A 19,126-nucleotide genomic window follows, 5' to 3' on the forward strand; every position below is an offset into this window, starting at 1 on the left:
ATTGTTCTACTTGCTGTTTTCTCTCTGCATCATGCATGAAGTTGAAAATATAATTTCTTCGTTCCTGATCCAGCCACCATGCCTGCCCGCTGCCATACCCCCATCATCATGGACTCATCTCTCTGGACTAAAAGGTAATTTTCTTCCATGAGTTGCCTTTATTAATGATGGTTTCTCATAGCACCAGGAAAATAGCTAATACAAGGACTGATATTGCCAACCACATAGGGCTTTGTGGGCGGGACCTGAAAGTAACATGGGCTACAGCAGTTTTTGATGTATGTACGTACATACCTAAGAACGCCAGCAAGCATAGAATATTTTCACAACTATTTATTGTGGTCAACCAGATGGCTCTCTCTTCTGGCCATAACAAATCAGAAAGCCTTATGGCAAATAATTTCCTCTTAAGAGGGATTCTCCTAGGGAGATTACAGTTGGCAGCTCCAGCTCTCGGAGCTCCGCCTGCCGCCTTCTCTGTGTAGAACACGCACAGCCCTGCAGCTCTGTTCTCATGACATCTGATATCCTCTCTTTCAAAGCATTCAGGATTGTTTCCATATTTAGGTCCTGTTAGAATGTATCCATCAATCTCCACAGTCACTTGGTGAATTTTAATTCCAGACTCTGACTATTCATAGAGTGTGGTCATCGTCAAGGAAAGTCTCCTTAGCAATGTGGTTTCTGAGCCCCTCAAATGTGTGCCAGACAAGTGTCCATTATCCATCATCCTCAGAAACATGGGAGCATTAAGGAATGAAGTCATCCATCAGGAAAGCTCAGAGTCTCAAACACTGGGACTGCAAACATCCCCACTCATCCTCCTGTTCCCTGCTGAGAGAGACATACCAAGCCACCTTTAGCCACTTGTGTCCCTGTCTCCTGCCTCTAAGATGAGCCTCTCCATTACGGAGATGATGAAAGTGACATTTCTTCTAATCACAGAGTTTGAGCTTATTTCAACAATAGACCTTCCAAATGTATCCCATGAAATAAGCTTGGGGGATTTGGAGACGTGCGCGTTCCCCCAGTTTACTATGTTCTCACTACAGCTTCCCCTGGAGTCTTTTTGTCAGCAGAGAATTGAATACCAACGTCTGACAGGCAGAAACACAGTCTTCAAGCTGTAGATGAATGCCAGTGTTCAGAGAACGGTCCCCCTCCCGCCCCCACTGTTTTCTGGTTAGAAAGCACCACCCACCCGCCTCACCTGGGATGCTGCTTCTGGCTTTCTCCAAATCTAGCTTAGTCTCTTCTCTGCCCTTCCACTACGCCCCTTTACCATCTTCCTGAAGCTAAGGGCTTTTACAAGTTGGACGTGGGAAATTAAGGAATTCAGAGAGTTGGAGAAATAGTCTTCTCCAGGTAAGAGCACGCCAATTGGTTATCTAATACTAAGTGTTAAGCCCTGAAAACATGCATACAACAAAGAATGTTATACATCCTATACAAGTTATATTTAGAAGTATATGGGCACATATGTATGTAACAACAATTAATGGAAAAAGAGGGCATGAATTTGAAAGAGAATAAGAGGGTATATGGGAGGATTTGAAGGGGGGATAGGGATATAGTAATTGTACTATAATCTCAAAAACAAAAGAAAAAATGGGCGTGTGGATTTGGGGCCGGAGATGTAGCTAGAATGTTTGCCTAGTGTGTGAGAAAGTCTGGGCTTGATTCCCAGAACCATATAAAACTGGGTGGTGGGACATGCCTGTAATCCTAGCACCCCAGAGGTGGGAGGAAGAGGGTCAGGAGTTCAAGGCCATCTTTGGCTACACAACCATTTGAGGGCAGTCTGGTATACATGAAATTTTATCTAAACAAAGAGAAAATAAACAAACAAAAGCTAGAATTGATGTTCTTGTGAGAAGCTATTGCTAGCTTCCTCCCTGGTAAAGTCTGGCTCAGTTTGAGGCCATTGGGCTTTGCTGGCACATATCACCTATGCACCACAGTGTGCCCGGTGCCTGAGAAGGTGGAAAGAGGGTGTCAGAGCCCCTGGAACTGATGTTGTAGACACTAGTGAGTAACTATTAAGGTGCTGGGACTCTAACCCAGGTCATTGGGAAGAGCACCAAGTTTTCTTAACTGTGGCATCATCTTTCCAGTTCTTTCCACTCCATTTGACTAGGTAGTGTCTCTCACTGAACCTAGAGCTCACCAATTAGCAGGACCAGCTGACCAGGAACCCCCAGGAATCCTCCTGTCCCTGTCATTTCATCACTGTGTGCTACCAAACCCATTTTGTTTGTGAGTTGGCGGCGGGGGGGGGGGGGGGGGGGGGGCTAGCTTTAGTCTTCCTGCTTGTACAACCTGCACTTTATTTACTAAGCCATCTCCCCATCCCTCCCAAATTCCTTTCTTGTAGCTTTCTAGCAGACAGAATTCCCCGTTCTAAAATAAAACAAATAAATACACTTAAAGGTGAAATGAAGGGGAAGCTATGAAAATAGCTCAGTAAAGTGTTTGATGTACAAGCATGAGGTTCCTGAGTTCAATCCCTAGCACCCATATAAAAAAAGAAAATAACCAGGCATGGGGGTGTGTTCTGAGAGAGCCGTCAAGAAGCTCCCTGAGGCTCACTGCTTAGCAGGCCTAGCCTGCGTGGTGACCTTCAGGCCTCAGTAACAAATTTGTCTTAAAATACAAGGTGGACTGTATGAGAGGAATGATATCTGAAACTGACCTTTGGTCTCCACATGCACACGTGAATATACATATCACAAATATACCCATACCATCATGTACACATACACCTAAATATACATATGTACCCATAACAACACAATACACACATGTACCCATAACAACATTCAGACAAGTGCAAACATATCTAAATACAACCACGTGCTCATATACATACACTTACACACCTAAATAAACACATGTGGCCATACCAACATACACACTTGCACAAATAAAGCAAGCAAAATTAAAACTTGTAGAAGTAAAAGTAATCATAAGAACTATTATGAACAGAAACAACTTTGGTAATCTAGAAGAAATATATAAATTTCTAGAATCAAGCCACCTCTGTTGGATCAAAATCAGGAAGGGGTTGAGATACTGAAGACGGATCTGCAGCTGAATTTTACTAAAGTTTCAAAGAATAAATGCAAAGAATATCTTTTAAATTCTTTAAAAAATTAGAGCTGGTAGGTAAACTTTCTAGTATGTTTTACAAGACCACTCTACTCCCAGGCTCATCTTGAACCATCTTTCCTAAACAACCCAGGCCCACCTGCTTAGGAATGGTACCATCCACAGTGGATGTGGCCCCTCCCCCAACAATTAGCAGTCGTGGAAATGGTTCCACAGACATGCCACCCACGGGCCAAGATGATAGAGGCAATTGTTGAATTGAGGTCCCCTCTTCCCAGGTATGTCACCACATACTAACCACCACAATGGACGTTCAAGCTTAGGGGGAAAGAGAGTTTTTTCTCTAGCTTTTTCTTCTATCATCCTGTCCAGTTTTAAGTCAACTTGACACAAGCTAGAGTTATCTGAAAGGAGGAAACCTCAATTGAGAGAATGCCTCCAAAAGATCCAGCTGTAGGGCGTATTCTTAATTAGTGATTGATGGGGGAGAGGGCAGCCCATGGTGGGTGATGCTATCCCTGGGCTTGTGATCCTGGGTTCTATAAAAAAAAAAAAGAAGAAGAAGAAGAAGAAGAAGAAGGCTGAGCAAGCCATGGGGAGCAAGTCAGTAAACCGCACCTCTCCATGGCCTCCGCATCAGCTCCTGCCTCCAGGTGCCTGCCCTGCTTGAGTTCCTGTCCTGACATCTTTCAATGATGAACAAGTGATATGGAAGAGTAAGCCAAATGGACTTTTTCCTCCGCAAGTTTCTTTGGTCATGGTGTTTCATCACAGCAATAGTAACCATCACTAAGACACCTCTTAATCCCTCAAAGGCTTTGATGATGCCGACACTTGTGAGCACAGACATGCTTTGCTTATCAAATCAGACACTAATGTCTTCTGGAAATCCTCACGGACACACCAGAAATAATCAATTATCTGAGCATCAATTAACTTGACACATGAAATCAATCATCACAGCATCAAAGTGCTGCAAGCTCTAAAAATAAGATGTGATTGATCGAGTTTTATTATGCGCAAGCCCACGTGACTCTTTGTCACAGATCTGAAACATGGTCGGGGTTTACTGCTCATCTCTCAAGGAAAAGTGGGTGGGGTCTACACACAGCAGGTGTCTGGACCCACCGCACTAACCCCTGAGGTGTGAGGCAGGATCTGAAGCATGGTACTAGCATGGGAAAATGTATGCTGTAAGATTAAAGGAAAGAACAGCACAACTTCCATTTAATGTCATTCTTGTCTAAAAACAAAAGTTACAAATTCTGTGTATAGAAAAAGATTTAAACACATAGCGCCATTTTGGTAGTTGTTTTGGAAGCTGCTGCCATAGTTTATTTTGTCTTTTATACTGTCTTCTCTGAGTGTCCCACATTTTCTATAGCAGGCATATCTATATTTCTAATAAAAGTCAGCAAGCTGTCATGTTTTTGTTGTTGTTTTAAGATCTCAGAATTGTCTTCTTTCTGGGATGTGTGCTCTGTCTTGGCTTTGGAACCTTTTCTCAGGGATAAAATAGGAGCCTGAGACATTGTCATTATTCACAATGTGGCAATTGGACCTTGTGATGGCTCTTCATACTCTACAAAGAAAAAACACTTTATAAAGAAAGAATTGTATCCAACCTAGTTTAATTAACGATCTATCATTTAAAAAAAGTAAAATTGAACGGATTGTGAAAATGCAATCCATATAAACAATGGGATTTTTTTTATTTGGCTAGAAAGAAAAATGAAATTATAAAATTTGCAGGAAAACAAATGGATCTGAAAAACTATTTTACCTAGTGAGGTAATGCAGGCTCAGAAAGACAAGTATTGCACACATTTCTCCTATGTGTAGCTCCCCTCTTCAGATCATTAGATTGGTGTGTTTCCACTGGAGTGAATGTCTGTAGAGGCCACAAACTAGAGTGATAGGCACTGGTAAGTCACCAGACATGGATGTTGGGTCCTCCAGAGTAGCTGCAGATATTCCAAACTGCTGCGCCCCCTTAGAACCCTCAACACAGTTTTATTTCATTTTACTAAAGTCTCCTGAGGTTGAATATTTTTTCTTCTATCTCTTGGCCATTTGTAGTTCACTTTGAAAAGTCTCTTCACTTCACAGCCCATTGATTGATTGGGTTGCATGATTTCTTATTTGGTTTCTGAATTTTTTGCATTATCTAGATATTAATTCCCCATCAGATTTACAGTTGGTAAAGACTTTCTTCCATTCTGTAAGATGTCTCTTCACTTGAGTAACTGTTTCTTTAGCTAGCTATATGAATTGTCTTTTTACAGTTTTTTCAAAGGACTTTTTTTTACAAGGCCTGTCCTATGTGTCAATTGTTGGCATTCTTTCCTGTCTCTCCATATATATATATATATATATATCCTTTTCTTATGATTCTGTGGGAAGACACAACATCTACATGATGAAGTAGATAAACAATAGATTGAAATGCAGTATTAAGCTACCTCACAAGGTTTACTGGGACATGGAGTTTACTGATACTCTGATAGTTGATCCGCCAATTATCTGATACTTGCTCTGTAGCCAAGGGTGAGGTAGAATGTACAGCAAGAATAAATTGGACAAAGGGATGACTCACTGTACTAAGACAAAATAAGATTTCATGCTACTCAAGATGCTGTGCAATTCAAAACTTACAAATTGTTTACTACTGGGGTTTCCCACTGAATGTTTTTAGACTGTGATTGACCACAGGTAAGTTAATGGGAACCATGGAAATGTAAGCCATGAATGAAGCAGGCATTTGTGTGTACTCGACAGACTGTCTTGGTCATTTTTAAATTACTGTTATAAGACACTATGAACAAGGCAACTTATAGAGGGAACAATTTATTGGGGAAGTCTCATGTTTTCAGAGGGTGAGTTTATCACCATCCTGGTGGGGTGGTGTGGTCCAATTGTCTATATTCTGTCAATTATGTTTTAAATGAATGCTGACTGGCCCATAGTCAGGCAGGAAGTACAGGCAGGACAACCAGACAGGACGTAGAGGCGGGTCAATGAGAACAGGAGAATTCTGGGAAGGAGGAAGTTCATTCCTCCCCAGTCCTGTCCCAACCACAGAAGAAGGAAGATGTGATCACCCCGCTGAAAAAGGTACCACATGTGGCTAACATAGATAAGAATAATAGGTTAATATAAGTTATAAGAGTTAATATGAAGCCTGAGCTAATGGACCAATCAGTTTATCATTAATATAGACCTCTATGTGGTTTCTTTGGAACTTAATGATTGTGGGAACTAGGCAGCACAAGGACTGGGCAGGACAGAAACCCCAACAACAGTGGGGAGCATGGCAGCAGATATGATGCTGGAGCAGTAGGTGAGAGCTCATGTTTGGTCATAAACATGAGCATTAAGAGAGTGTGTGTTAACTGGGGGTGGCAGAGGCTTTTGAAACCTCAAAGCCTACCCTCAGTGATACACCTCCTCCAGCAAGGCCACACCCCCAATCCTTCCTTAAACAGTTCCACCATCTAAGGACTAAGCACTCAAATGGATGAGCACATGGGGACGAGTCTCATTCAATCCACCATACAAGCACCGATCCATAAATTGTAGCTCCTCACATATTAACTCAAGTTGTTCCAACAACAATCCCACAAAGGAGATCATGTTCTCATTTTTCTGTGGAGGAAACTAGGGTACAGTGAGGCTGACCAGGAATTTGAGCCCTGACAGCCTGGCTTCTGAGCCCCCACCTTCCGCAGTGCAGGAGACTGGAACTAACGACTCAGCAAATCTTTTTTTTTCCACAATATTTAAAAATTTAATTTACTTTCATTTAATTTTTTTACAATCCTACTGTGCTGCCCATAGCTGGCCTCAAAGTCCTGCCTTCAAGTGATTCTCCTGCCTCAGCTTACAAAGATGTTGGATCTATAGCTCCTGGCTTTGTGCCTAGCTTAATGTTTTATAATTCTTGCGTTGATGTATACCTGCCCAGCTGTTCAAGTCTCTCTCTGTGAATCAGCAAATCTTATGAGATGAAGCAGCAGTGTGGCTTTGAGCTGTGTCAGCCCAGACCCACCTTTCTCCCCTTTTCTGCTCCTGCAGGCATTAATGGACTTTGTGCTTTGCCTAACAAAGGTGGAGTGAGGCAGAATGGCTGATGGCTTGTACCCAAAGACTGCAACAACTCCCGTTAGTAGTGGTGGTGTCTTATGCCCCATCTTAACTGCTTGTTTGTTGGGCTTTCTAGAGCTGTGGAGGATTCGGTTAAGAATCCTTGATCAATTAAAATGAACTCTGATTCATACATGCCTCTCATTCCTCTTCATTTCCCGACAACTTTCTTGGGTTAGAGATGCCCAATTTAACAGAGAATAAATTAGTGGCCCCGAATAAATTTTAGGAAAGCACAGAGAAAACACTCCCTTGCCACATTTGGTAAATTGAATGCACAAATGAGCTCAAGTTCTTAGAAGAAACTCCATTCTTAGAGATTGTCCCCATCATGCATCTGTAAGGACAATTGCAGATTAATTAATTTAAGTGAATTAGAGGACATAAACACAAGAGAACATTTTCTGAAGATGGCTTTGTTGGGGTTTTAAATGGAAACTGTGGATTGAAGTCTATTTAAGTAACCAGCCCATTGAGCAGGCGTCTTATTTGTATGCATGGGAAAGCCAAGCGACTCATCCAGGATGCTGGCCAGGATGGTGCTGATGGGAGATGCTCATCATTGCTCCTTCTTTTTCTCTTGGCAGAAGACCAAGTGAAGACTAGAGGTGTCATGTGGCTACGAGAAGCTCCAGGATGATGTACAGAGGGTCAGTTGACCTTAGTCTAGGAGGGTGGCCATGCAGCCTTAGGTGGTCATGTCTGGAGCAGGATGGGCAAGGCATCAAGGTCTTCAGTGAACCTGATGATAAATGCTTCAAAATAGCAGACATTCTTTATATGTCCCACAGGGAGCTCAGGTTTTGTTCAGTAGATAATGAAGATACACCCCAGAGGAAGAAGATAATTATAGTCTATATTTTGTTAGATCACGGAAGCTGCCCCAAGGAGAGTAGACTGCAGATTATAGGAAGACTCAGAGCTGATGGCACAGGAATCTATTAGGATGAGGGTTTCATTGTCTAGTTGAGAAATAATGGAGAGAAAAGAAACCCGAATTTTAAGGTTCTATTATGTATCAGTCTGGGCACTGTACTATATGTTTTTTGATGGGGTGATTTGAATAAGAAATGGCCCACATAAACTCATATATTTGAATGCTTAAGAAGTAGCATTTGGAGGTGTGGCCTTGTTGGAGGAAGTGTGTCACTGGGGGTGGGCTTTGGGGTCTCAAATGCCCAAGCCAGACCCAGTGGTTCTTTCTCTTGCTGCCGCCTGCCCATCTTGATGTAGAACTCTCAGCTACCTCTCCAGCGCCATGTCTGCCACCATGCTTCCCACCACGGTGACTAAACCTCTGAATTAAATGTTTTCCTTTATAGATATTTATAGACACCCTGGTCATGGTGCCTCTCACAGTAATAGAAACCCTAACTAAGACACTTGGCTTGAACTTTCATTAAGTTCTATGAAATTCCTGTACAACACCATCATTGTTGCCAATTCTACTGTGAGGGACTGAGAGCTACCACGGGATAATGGATGTGCTACAAGAAATGGTCTCCCTGGGTCTGTGTAAGCCACTGGCAGGATCATATGGGCATAGGGATGGTGAGGGCCAGCTGTGTGAGAGAGGTCCTGGAGGAAAGAGTGACTGAGTGAGGGGACCAAGAGTTGGGAGACACCAAGCACTTTTAGCTTGATTAGGTGCACAGCAAGGGCATAGCCAGAAAAAGAGACATAGGATCATTTAATATGGTTCAAGTCCAACTGCAAAGAGCTTGTGTTTGTCAAGCCTTGTTATTAGCAGGAGGCTCAGTTCACAAGGTTCAGCGGGATGCGCGCTGAGGGCACGCAGCTGGAATGAGCCGCTAATGTGGATTCTGCTTTTGAGAAGTTAAATGAAGGGGAGGAATGAACACCCAACCCCAGTAAAACCCTGCAGTTGTCACAGGGGTGGATGGTGAAGCTTGGAAGCTGGCAGAGCCCGAGGCAGAAGTAGGGAGAGAACATTTCTTTTTTCAGATTAGGAGAGATGAGTGCATTGGGAAGTCTGGAGGATGGAAGCCGATGTATTAGATTTTTTTTTAAAAGAGCAGAGAGAAGAAACACTAAAGGTGCCATCTCCTGTAGGGGATGCAATCAAGACTCTGCGGCAGGTCCCAGGCTGGATGCCTCATTAAACCCCATTAAGTGCCACTGCAATAGCATAAAGTAGATATTTGCATCACCCCCTGTTACAGCTGACCCAATGCCCTTCTTCTCTGCTTCCGACTTGCTGCTCAGTTTTGCTCAGGGAAACCATGCACCCAGGTGCAGTAGTCACCTTGTCCATTGTCATAGGCCTGAGCTCCCAGATGTGCCACTGACATCTATAGGGTGGACTAAGCTACTGTTTATTCCCCTTTAAAAAACAAAAGGACACACAACACTGCCAAGAACTGGAGTCAGCTGGCACACGCCCTTGTCCCTGGCGCTTTCCTCCTTGAAGAGAGTGCGCAAATAGAGTATTTGATGACATCGAGTGTGAAAAACCTTTTTCAAAATGTGGGGGAGCAGGAACAGTCAAAGAACTTGGCTTTTTATATTAGAGCAGGAACAGTCAAAGAACTTGACTTTTTATATTAAATGGAACTGCATCACTTCAATAATCCACCTTAAAGGAAGCACAGTTGGCCTGCACAATGGTCCAGGCCAACACACCCAGCACAGGGGATTGCTTCTTACGTCAGCATCTTGCCAAACAGATGACCGAAAAAGGGAAACAGTGTGCTGGCAAGCAAGGTTGTTGTTTATATATTTGCTAATGCACAGGGTGGGAATTGTTGGCTGAATTTGGAACAAGTGACAAACTATTTTGGTAAAGGGTTGACCCTTAGGAAGGCGGGAAAAGCTTCTGGAACATACCCCGTAAGACTAAGGTGCCATGGGGAAAGCTGAGGAAGGAGGAAAGGAGAGAAAGTCTGCAAGGACCTATCGGTCAGACTTGATTTTGTTTTGTTCTCCAAGACAGGGTTTCTCTGCAGCTTTGAAGTGTTTCCTGGAACTAGCTCTTGTAGACCAGGCTGGCCTCGAACTCATAGAGATACGCCTGCCTCTGCCTCCCAAGTGCTGGGATTAAAGGCATGCACCATCACTGCCCAGCCCAAAAAAAAATGTTTTTAAAAAAACAAAGGATCTCATAGCTACCAGGCTGACTTTGATGAGTAGTAGAGAATGACTGTGAACTTCTGATGCTTCTCCCTCATCTCCCGAGAGCTAGGATCCCAGGCATTGCCACCGCACCTCCTGAGAGCTAGGATCCCAGGCATTGCCACCGCACCTCCTGAGAGCTAGGATCCCAGGCATTGCCACCGCACCTCCTGAGAGCTAGGATCCCAGGCATTGCCACCGCACCTCCTGAGAGCTAGGATCCCAGGCATTTGCCACCACGACTGGTTTATGCCACAATGGAGGGCAAACCTGTGTGAGCTAAATAAGCCTACTGACTGAACTACTCATCCAGCTCTAGTTTTCATTTTCATTTTTTTAATAGTGCTGGGGAATCAAGCTCACAGCTTCACACATGCCAGGCAAGCGCTGTCCCACTGAGTTAAGCTGCTTCTCCAAGGGCTTATTTTCAAACCATTTAGCACCCCCGTTCTCCTCCTTCTCCTGTATGAGATCCAGTTGGGATAACGGTCCGATTATACACAGAGGGCGATAATAACGCAAGTTTCACAAAGTCGTGTTTAACCTTCTTGGGACACCCTGACGACTCCCTTTCTCTTTATTCCACTTCACTGAAAGATAGAGCTTTAAATACCAAATGGCGGATGGGTATCCATGACCTGAAAAACTACGGATTTAAAGCCGCGAATGTGGCATTCTGGGAAACCGCAGCGGAGGATTCTGGGTATTGCAGCTTTCCTTGCACAAGCAGCTTTCTTTGCACACTTGCTCTCAGTCAGCAGTGATGAAGCCTCTCGGGCTTCACTTCTGCCTGTTCATCAGAAGGCTACAGGGCAAGATGCGGCCATCTGGGGACTTGCCTGTGGGGAGAGGTCAACAGACATGGCTAATTCCTAAAGGATATCTGAAGTTAGGTTCATGGTGTTTGTAACTGAACGATTTCAAATGTAGATTTAAAAGTAAAATTCAGAATCCACATAGGATTTGGCTGAAATTCCCTGGGATTACTCACAGGCAGAATAGGAATGAGGGCACCATGCTTAAATCCTAGGATAAGGTAGAAGGTGTGCAGGGATTTGTGAACTTGAAAACACTTCTGAGCCGGCCTCTGGGGGCTGGCTAAATACTGAGACTGCTGCTGGCTACTGCAGGAAATTGTAGACATTTCCCCGACTCTTGGGTATTCACTTTGACAGCATGTCAATGCTGTGCCCTTTGCTGGCACTGTTGGGGAAGGCTTCAGTGACTTTCCCTTTAACCAGTGGTAGGATATTGTGCCTACTACTTGTGGTTTGAATGTGAAATGTACCTGTATGCTCAAGGGTTTGAACATGGTCCCCAGATGGTGGCGCTATTTTAGACGCTGTGGAAGCTGTAGGAAGTAGATCCTGGCAGGAGGAAGTGGGTCACCGGAGGTGGGCCTTGAGGTTTTATAGTTCTTCCCAACTTCCTGTCCATTCTCTACTTCTGCAGATACTGTGTAACCAACCTGTGTGCTTGCCAAAATGCATTCCCTGCAATGACAGACTGTATTTCCTCTTGAGCAAAGCAAGGTTCTTTAGTCAAAGATTTTGTTACCGCAACAAGAAAATTAGCGAATGTATTACGTGGTCACTCAGTGCTCTCATTATATGCTCACAATGTGCCATGCATGGCTTATTATCTAGCAGAGAAAACAGATGTCATATTCATAATTGATTTAATTTGGGTGACTGTAATCTTGGTCTTTGGATAGTCCTGGTTTAACTCCTGCAAGCTGGTTATATTTCTAAGGAGATCAATTGTGATTCTTATATATCTGATTTTGAAATAGAAGGTCTATGGCTCTTTGGTTCGAATATTGTTCTCTCAAAATTCATGTGTGCAAACTGGATCACCAATGCGATAGTGTCGATTGGTGGAACCTCAAGGAGGTGATTAGGATGTAAATACTTGGGTCTCATAAACAGGATTAGTAGCTGTGATGGCTAATGTTGGCTATCATCCTGACAGGATCTTGAATCTCCTGGGAGGCAAGCCCCTGGGCACACCTGTGAGAAATTATCTACTTTAGGTTAGCCTCTTGGCGTGCCTATGAGGAGTTATCCTGAGTGGGTTAAATAAGGTGAGAAGACCCAACCTAAATGTGGGGACTTGGGCTGAATAAAAGTCCCACCATTTCCTTGGGCTGGGGACCTGGACTTAATAAAAAGAAGAAAACAACCCGAGTACCAGCATTCATTGCTCTCTGCTTCAATCCAGAGCCCTTGTAAAGGAGGAGCAAGGATGCGGGTCCCCTCTTCCATCATGTAAAGGCACAGAGAAGGATCTATCCACAAGCACAGGACCTCACCAGACACTGGATCTGCTTCCCTATTGGCTTCCAAAACAGTGAGAAGTTAAGTTCCTATGGCTTATAAATTACATCAGCGAGGAGAGGTTGTCATAGCATCAGGAATGTGTTGAGATAATGGTCTCTGCGTCAGCATCGTTAACATATCATCTAGTTAATGAACTCTACTGAGTTGTGGGGTATCTCTAACATACACGCATCAGCGCTCATATCCCATTCATTTGATCATTTAGTCTCTCGTACACATTTTGGGTGACCCCACGGTACTACACACTGGTTGACAGAGGCAATTTGGGAAGGTAGTTCTGGATAGGGGTTGCGAGTAGGGATGGGGAGGTAGCCACACAAAGACAAAGAGGAAGAGCAGTCTGGGAAGGAGAGTCAGCAAGGCTCTGATATTCAAGTGTGGAGGAGCAGAGAGTTGGTGTATCTGGAAGACAGTGACTGGGGGTTGGGAAGGTGTAGCCAAAAGGGAAACAGGAGCATGGCTAAGGCCCAGATAAGCCTTGAAAACCATCTAACAAGGTTTGGTTCTTCTTTCAATCGCACTGGAAGTCATTGGAGGGCGTCACAAAGCTCTCTCTGGTTACTCTGTGAACAATAGACCACAGAAGTGTGGGAGGAGGGAGGTGGGGACCTGTGATGAGGACACTGTGATTATGCCAGAGGCGGCTGATGACCGACGAGGACAGTAGGGACATTGCTCCCCATCTGTTGAAACAGCAGGCATCTCTACAGACCCCAGACTCACGCTTTGCTTCTCAGACAAATTTCTAAGAACTTCATCTTCTGCTGTTACACTGAGTCCACCTCATTGAGGAGTGGCAGGAAAATTGAGGAGATGCTATTGGTTTGAATGCCATAGGACCAAGACACCAAAGCCCCCTTCCAAGTGCAAGACTCCCGCAATTGGACTTCCTGTTATTTACCTATTTTTGACTTAATGATTAAGGACAGACAATGTGCTCCAACCTTTAGATAAGACTAGAGAAGACCGTTCTAAAAACCTGCTGTTATTTTTTTTTTTTAATGTATGATCAGTCAGGTAGGTTATTTGAATTCTTCGGCTTAGTTTTACGTCTATGTAAAGGGGACAATATTAGTTGCTTGATTGAACTGCTGCAGAGATTAAATGACATGAGCATGTAACAGTCCATCCTGATGGTCCAATCCTATTCACTCCCCTCGCCCTCCCCCTCCCCCTCCCCCTGCTTTAACTCTGATGATCTGCACGTGGCCGGGAGCATTCCCAGGCTGCCATCTAGTTTTATACCTGTGTTAACGATGGGTTTGGGCTCTAGATGAACTGTGGACAATGTGCTGTGAGGAAACATTTGCCTTGGAGTATTCTTGAAGCACTTTCTTCATTCACAGGCAGAGACACAGAGACACAGTCAGCCTCTTCCATCAAACATTGCTGTTTTGAAAACAACAGCAGCCATATTGTGACTGAAAGCAGAACCTGAGGACTGGAAGGAGGGAGGAACTCCAATGTTGAGTTGCTGGGTTGGAGACCTAGGCATCATCGCACTTTGCTACTAATATCGTGGGGGACAGTGAACCTTACTTATTGCTTGCACTGTCCTGAGTTTTCTGTTGGAATGGAGAGATGGCTCAGTCATTAAGAGTTTCCTGTCCGCCCTATTGAAAGCATTGCTGTCACTGCTACACAGTTCCCAGAGCAGGATTGAAAGGTCGTCTTCACGAGGAGTCCAGACTCTACCAGAACCACTTCCATCTGTACCCAGGGCTATAACACTTCTTTTGTTCATAGTTAGGTCAGGTATTCCACAGAAAGAATACAAGGTAGTTGGAAGGACCTTTGATATCTCAGCCCCACAGTGTTTAAGCAAGCGGTGGCCATCCCCACTACACGAGGCAGCAAACAGAGTTGCCAGGCAGAACAAGGTAACCAGGATGTGGCCATATCCCCAGGGCCCAGACAAGCAGACAGAATTCACTGCTTTAGCAGAATAGCCAAGTCTGAGTGATTTTTCATCACACATTTATTTTTTCACAATTCTGGGTGAAGGAAAGTTCAAGGCCAAGGGTCCAGCAACTAGGGAGGCCATCTAGATGCCCATGGCAGAAGGTGGGCAGGCAAGGGAGTGGAGAGAATGTTAGGAAGTTGAGCTTCATTGGTCTTTTCATATACTCTGTAGAGACGACAGGGTGGTGCTTAGGAAAAGAAAATGCTCTTGAATAAAATAGCTAATAAATTACCTCACTGAGGTTTTAAAAGATCTATTTCTATATGTGTACCGCTGCATCTATGTGAGCGTATGGCAAGTATGTTGGTGGGGTGGTGGTAGGGGGTCCCGTGGAGGTCAGGAAAGTATGTTGGATTCCCCAGAGCTGGAATTACAGGTGGTCACGAGCTACCTAACGTGGATGCAGGAACTGAACTCAGGTCCTGTGCAAGAGCATCAATTGCTCTTAGCCCACTGAGCATCTCTCCAGCTCTGAACCTTGGTGATTATCAAATAGAAAACTCATCAAAGGGTGGACTAGGTAATAAACACAGCCCGTAAAGTGCTGCAAGAAATCTTAGAATTATCAAGAGGAAATAAAAAAATAAACATGAAATTCATCTTCACACCAGTGTTATCTACTGGAACCTGGTGTCTTGTTAAACCTCCAACATGTCCTATTTATATAAGGCGTGGTGAAAATAGAAATATTATAAATCAAAACAAAATAAATGAAGGCTACTCTTGAGGTAAAACATGCAGATTATTAAATGTTAGCTTTCTCTTTCCGTGTGTGTGTGTTAATTTTCTTTTGTTTGTTGTAAAATCAAAAGATAGCCTTTGAATAAGTGAAGCTGTCAAAATACTTCTGGATAAATCTCCTGGGTCAGTAGAAAGGACTCTCCTCCTTCAGAGTGTTGAGCAGAAAATCACAGTGTGCAGGATGGCGTGCATGAGCAAATTAGCCCCCGTAGGATTCATTCTGTGGGAATCCTACTCCAAGGTCCTGAAGGCTGACTTCCCATTGTATGAGACTCTGAATGCCGCCTACATGCCGGACAGAGCAGTCCTCTTCAGTACAAACTTCTCCCGCATCGGCCTGAAACACGACTCTTGCAGTTGCTGGCCTTTGGGTCATTAAAGACGGTCACAATCAAACTCATGAATTTATCCCTTGAGAAATGGAACTCCGTGCGCCATGTGGCCCTCATCTCTTGGGAAGTGGAGACCCACTTCTGATTCTTTGGCTAAACATCAGCAAATAACATAGTGCGAGAGAAAACCCAGAGGCCCAGAAGGTCTGAGATGGAGGGAGCTTCACTTGGAGCAGGCCCTGGCTGAAGCCCGAGAGACCATCTCTGGGGAGCCGAGGAAATCCACACTGGCCTACACCCAAGGCAGCTGTTGAACTGGTCTCAGGCAAGATTTATCTGGCTGCAAAACAAGAGTTAGCCTTGCTGTGGAAAGCTCAGTGCTTACACACTGCTCTGTGAAGTTCCTCGGCAGATTGTGCGAGATGGATTGTTCTCACAGGTCCTCAGAGTCTAGTTCCCTGTAGGCCGGATTCCCTCCCTGTGCTCTCAGGCTGAAGTTTGCTTTTGCTCCAAGTCAGTCACCTCACAGACTCTGCAAGCCCAGGGCTCAGGGCTCATCAGCAGCTTGACTTCCAATTCTTCCACATTTGCTTCCAGAAATGTCTTTCTGTGAGAGCAGCAGGGGGTGGCCATCTTCCCATGCCTGGTGCTGCAATAAGCCTGCCATGACTTCCCTTGGAATTGCAGTGTTAAGGGCGGATCTGTGATGCTGCAGAGCTTGGTGGAAGACAAAGCTTTTCGTGTCACTTTCATAGGCGAATACAGTGTATTGTAATGATAGTCACCCGCCCGGTACTACCTCTTTTCCCCAGTTAACGCCCCTCCTACTTTCAAGTCTTTGTTTTGGCCTGGGTTTGTGCGGGCAGCCATAGCTGTGGTGCGTTTATGGTTACATGGACGTGCCGTATGCAGAAGACAGCACTTCTCGGCTCTCCTCCCCACCCTCCAGGTTTTACAGTCTTTCTGCCTTCTCTTCTGCAGTGTTCCCTTAGCTTTGAAAGGAGTGATACAGATAACCTGCTTAGGTCTGAGTTCTGAACAGTCACTTATTCTCAGCACTTTGACTGGATTCTGTGTCTCTCTATTAATACTTCCCTTCTGCAAATGAAGCTGATTTGCAAGGCTGAGAGCTACACTAATCCAGGGGTATAAACATATATTTAGGAAGCATTTTAATAACGTCCATTTGGCAAAACACCAGTAGTAAATCCCCCTAGTAAAGGGCCAATGACCTCCACAGCTGTACACTTTTGGTCATGTTAGAGCCTCAAATCCACACAGAACATGGTTGGTTACCCCAAACAGCCATGCCACTACTGTGTCAATGGACGCATTTTGCCTGGAAAGCGAGTGTGGTACCATGCAGGGTCCACAGCTAAGGAAGACTATTAATCAATTTTTCCTTCTAGCAGATAGCCTAGTATCCTCTAGCACTGTGAAACCACAGCAGCAAGGAAGAAGCTTCCAGTTTCAGCCTGATTTTTCTGTATCCTGTATCTGAAGTATGTGGTGTCTCCAGCAAGAGGATCTTATCAAATGATGAGCCTTGATGTCATGTCCGCTCTCACTGTCTTCATCCCTGACTGATATGTTTGGATATGGGGATGAGTATGGTGATCCCTGTCATGTGATCAGCCAGTTCCATGCTCCTGCCCCACCTTCCCCATCATAATGGAGAGACTTCTAGCTCTCTGGAACGGTAGCCAAAATAAGCCATTTCTTCCCAATGTTGCTTTTGGTCATGGCATAATCCTATTGATTGAGCGCTGCTGGACTCCTGAAGAGCAAAGCTTCCCTGGGACACCGTAGCCGCTTGTAGCTGGTCTAAGGGAAGCATGTTTTGATCAGCTCTTCCACAACCCACAGAAAAATATCAGTGGGTCCAGCATCCAGCAATGTAATACTCAATGTTTATGTCACAGACCTTTCCTAGTGGTTTGGATGTGGTTTGAGTGCATTGCCTTAAAGATTTGTATGCAGGAAGTTTGTTCCCTGGTGTGACATTGTCAAGTTGTGGAACCTTTAAGAGGTGGAACCTAGGGAAGGACGGTTAGGTCATGGGGCGGAAGAATGAATGGAGTTCTTGTAGGATCCTGACTAGCTGTGACAGCAGCAAGTTGCTGTAAGAAAAGCAAGCTCAGAACATGTTCTACCAGTGAGCCACAACCCTGGCCTTCCACTTTATATTTTAAAGCATCTTCTTGATGAGGTTACATTTTTATGTAATTCCAAAAAGGTTTTCATAGTTGGTGGCTCTGAAACTCTTGCCGAATAATTCCAACATCAGATACATTTCATGTCGGCATCTGTTGATTGTCTTTAATTATTCAAGATGAGCTTTTTCTGGTGTGTGGCATGATGAGTAATATTTGGAGTCCAGGACATTCTGTCTATTATGTTAGGAGACTCAGCATCCTATTTAAATCATCACCCTGTTTTGATTTTGTATGTAGGTTCCAGCGACTTCCAGATGACTGAGCTTCCAACAATAGTTAAACCTTCGGAACATCTGTAGTATTCTTTGGGCTGCTTGGTTTGGCTGGTATTAATGGAGCTCACATGGGTCCTGCTGGAGCCCTGAGGGGTGAAGTGTCTCTATGGGGGTATCTCAGTTATAGTCCTATTTCTTCCGTAAAATAGTCTGGAAGAAAGGGTTTCTTTTGAGTCACATTTGGAGGGATTAGTCCATCATGGTGGGGAAAGCAAGGCAGCAGGAACTCAGCTTCATCTGGTCAGTCACATTGCATCCTCCGCCAAGAAGAGAGTGTGATGAATGCTTGTGGTAAGCCAAGTTTATTTTTTATATAAGCCAGAATCCCATTGCAGTGAATTGTTACACTCACAGTACCAGGCCTTTCTATTTCAGCCTAACCTAGATAATCCCTTCTAGATATGCTGGTAGCTTGACTCCTAGGTGATTTTAGACCACATCGCATTGACGATTACTGCCAACTGTACCAATTTGAATGTAATTGGCCTCCATAGGCTCACAGGGAGTGGGACTCATAGGAGGTGTAGCCTTGTTGAAGTAGGTGTGGCCTTGTTGGAGGAAGTGCATCACCATGGAGGTGGACTTTGAGGTTTCGGATGCTCAAGCTTTGCCTAGATCAGTTCACTTCCTAGTGCCTATAGGTCAAGATGTAGAACTCTCAGATCGTTCTCCAGCACCATGTCTGCCTGCGCACTGCCATGTCCCACCATGATGATAATGGACTAAACCTATGAAACTGTGAGCCATGCCATGGAATGTTTTCCTTTATAAGTGTTGCCAGAGTCACGGTGTCTCTTCACAGCAATAGAAACCCTAGACACTAATCATCACAGTGGAAGAGGAGAGAGTCAATCCTGGAGAAGAAAAGGCTTCTTAG

The sequence above is a fragment of the Alexandromys fortis genome, unplaced genomic scaffold (assembly GCF_014885135.2).
Source record: "Alexandromys fortis isolate MF-2015 unplaced genomic scaffold, M_Fortis_MF-2015_v1.1 scaffold_20, whole genome shotgun sequence".
In the NCBI taxonomy this organism is placed as follows: domain Eukaryota; kingdom Metazoa; phylum Chordata; class Mammalia; order Rodentia; family Cricetidae; genus Alexandromys; species Alexandromys fortis.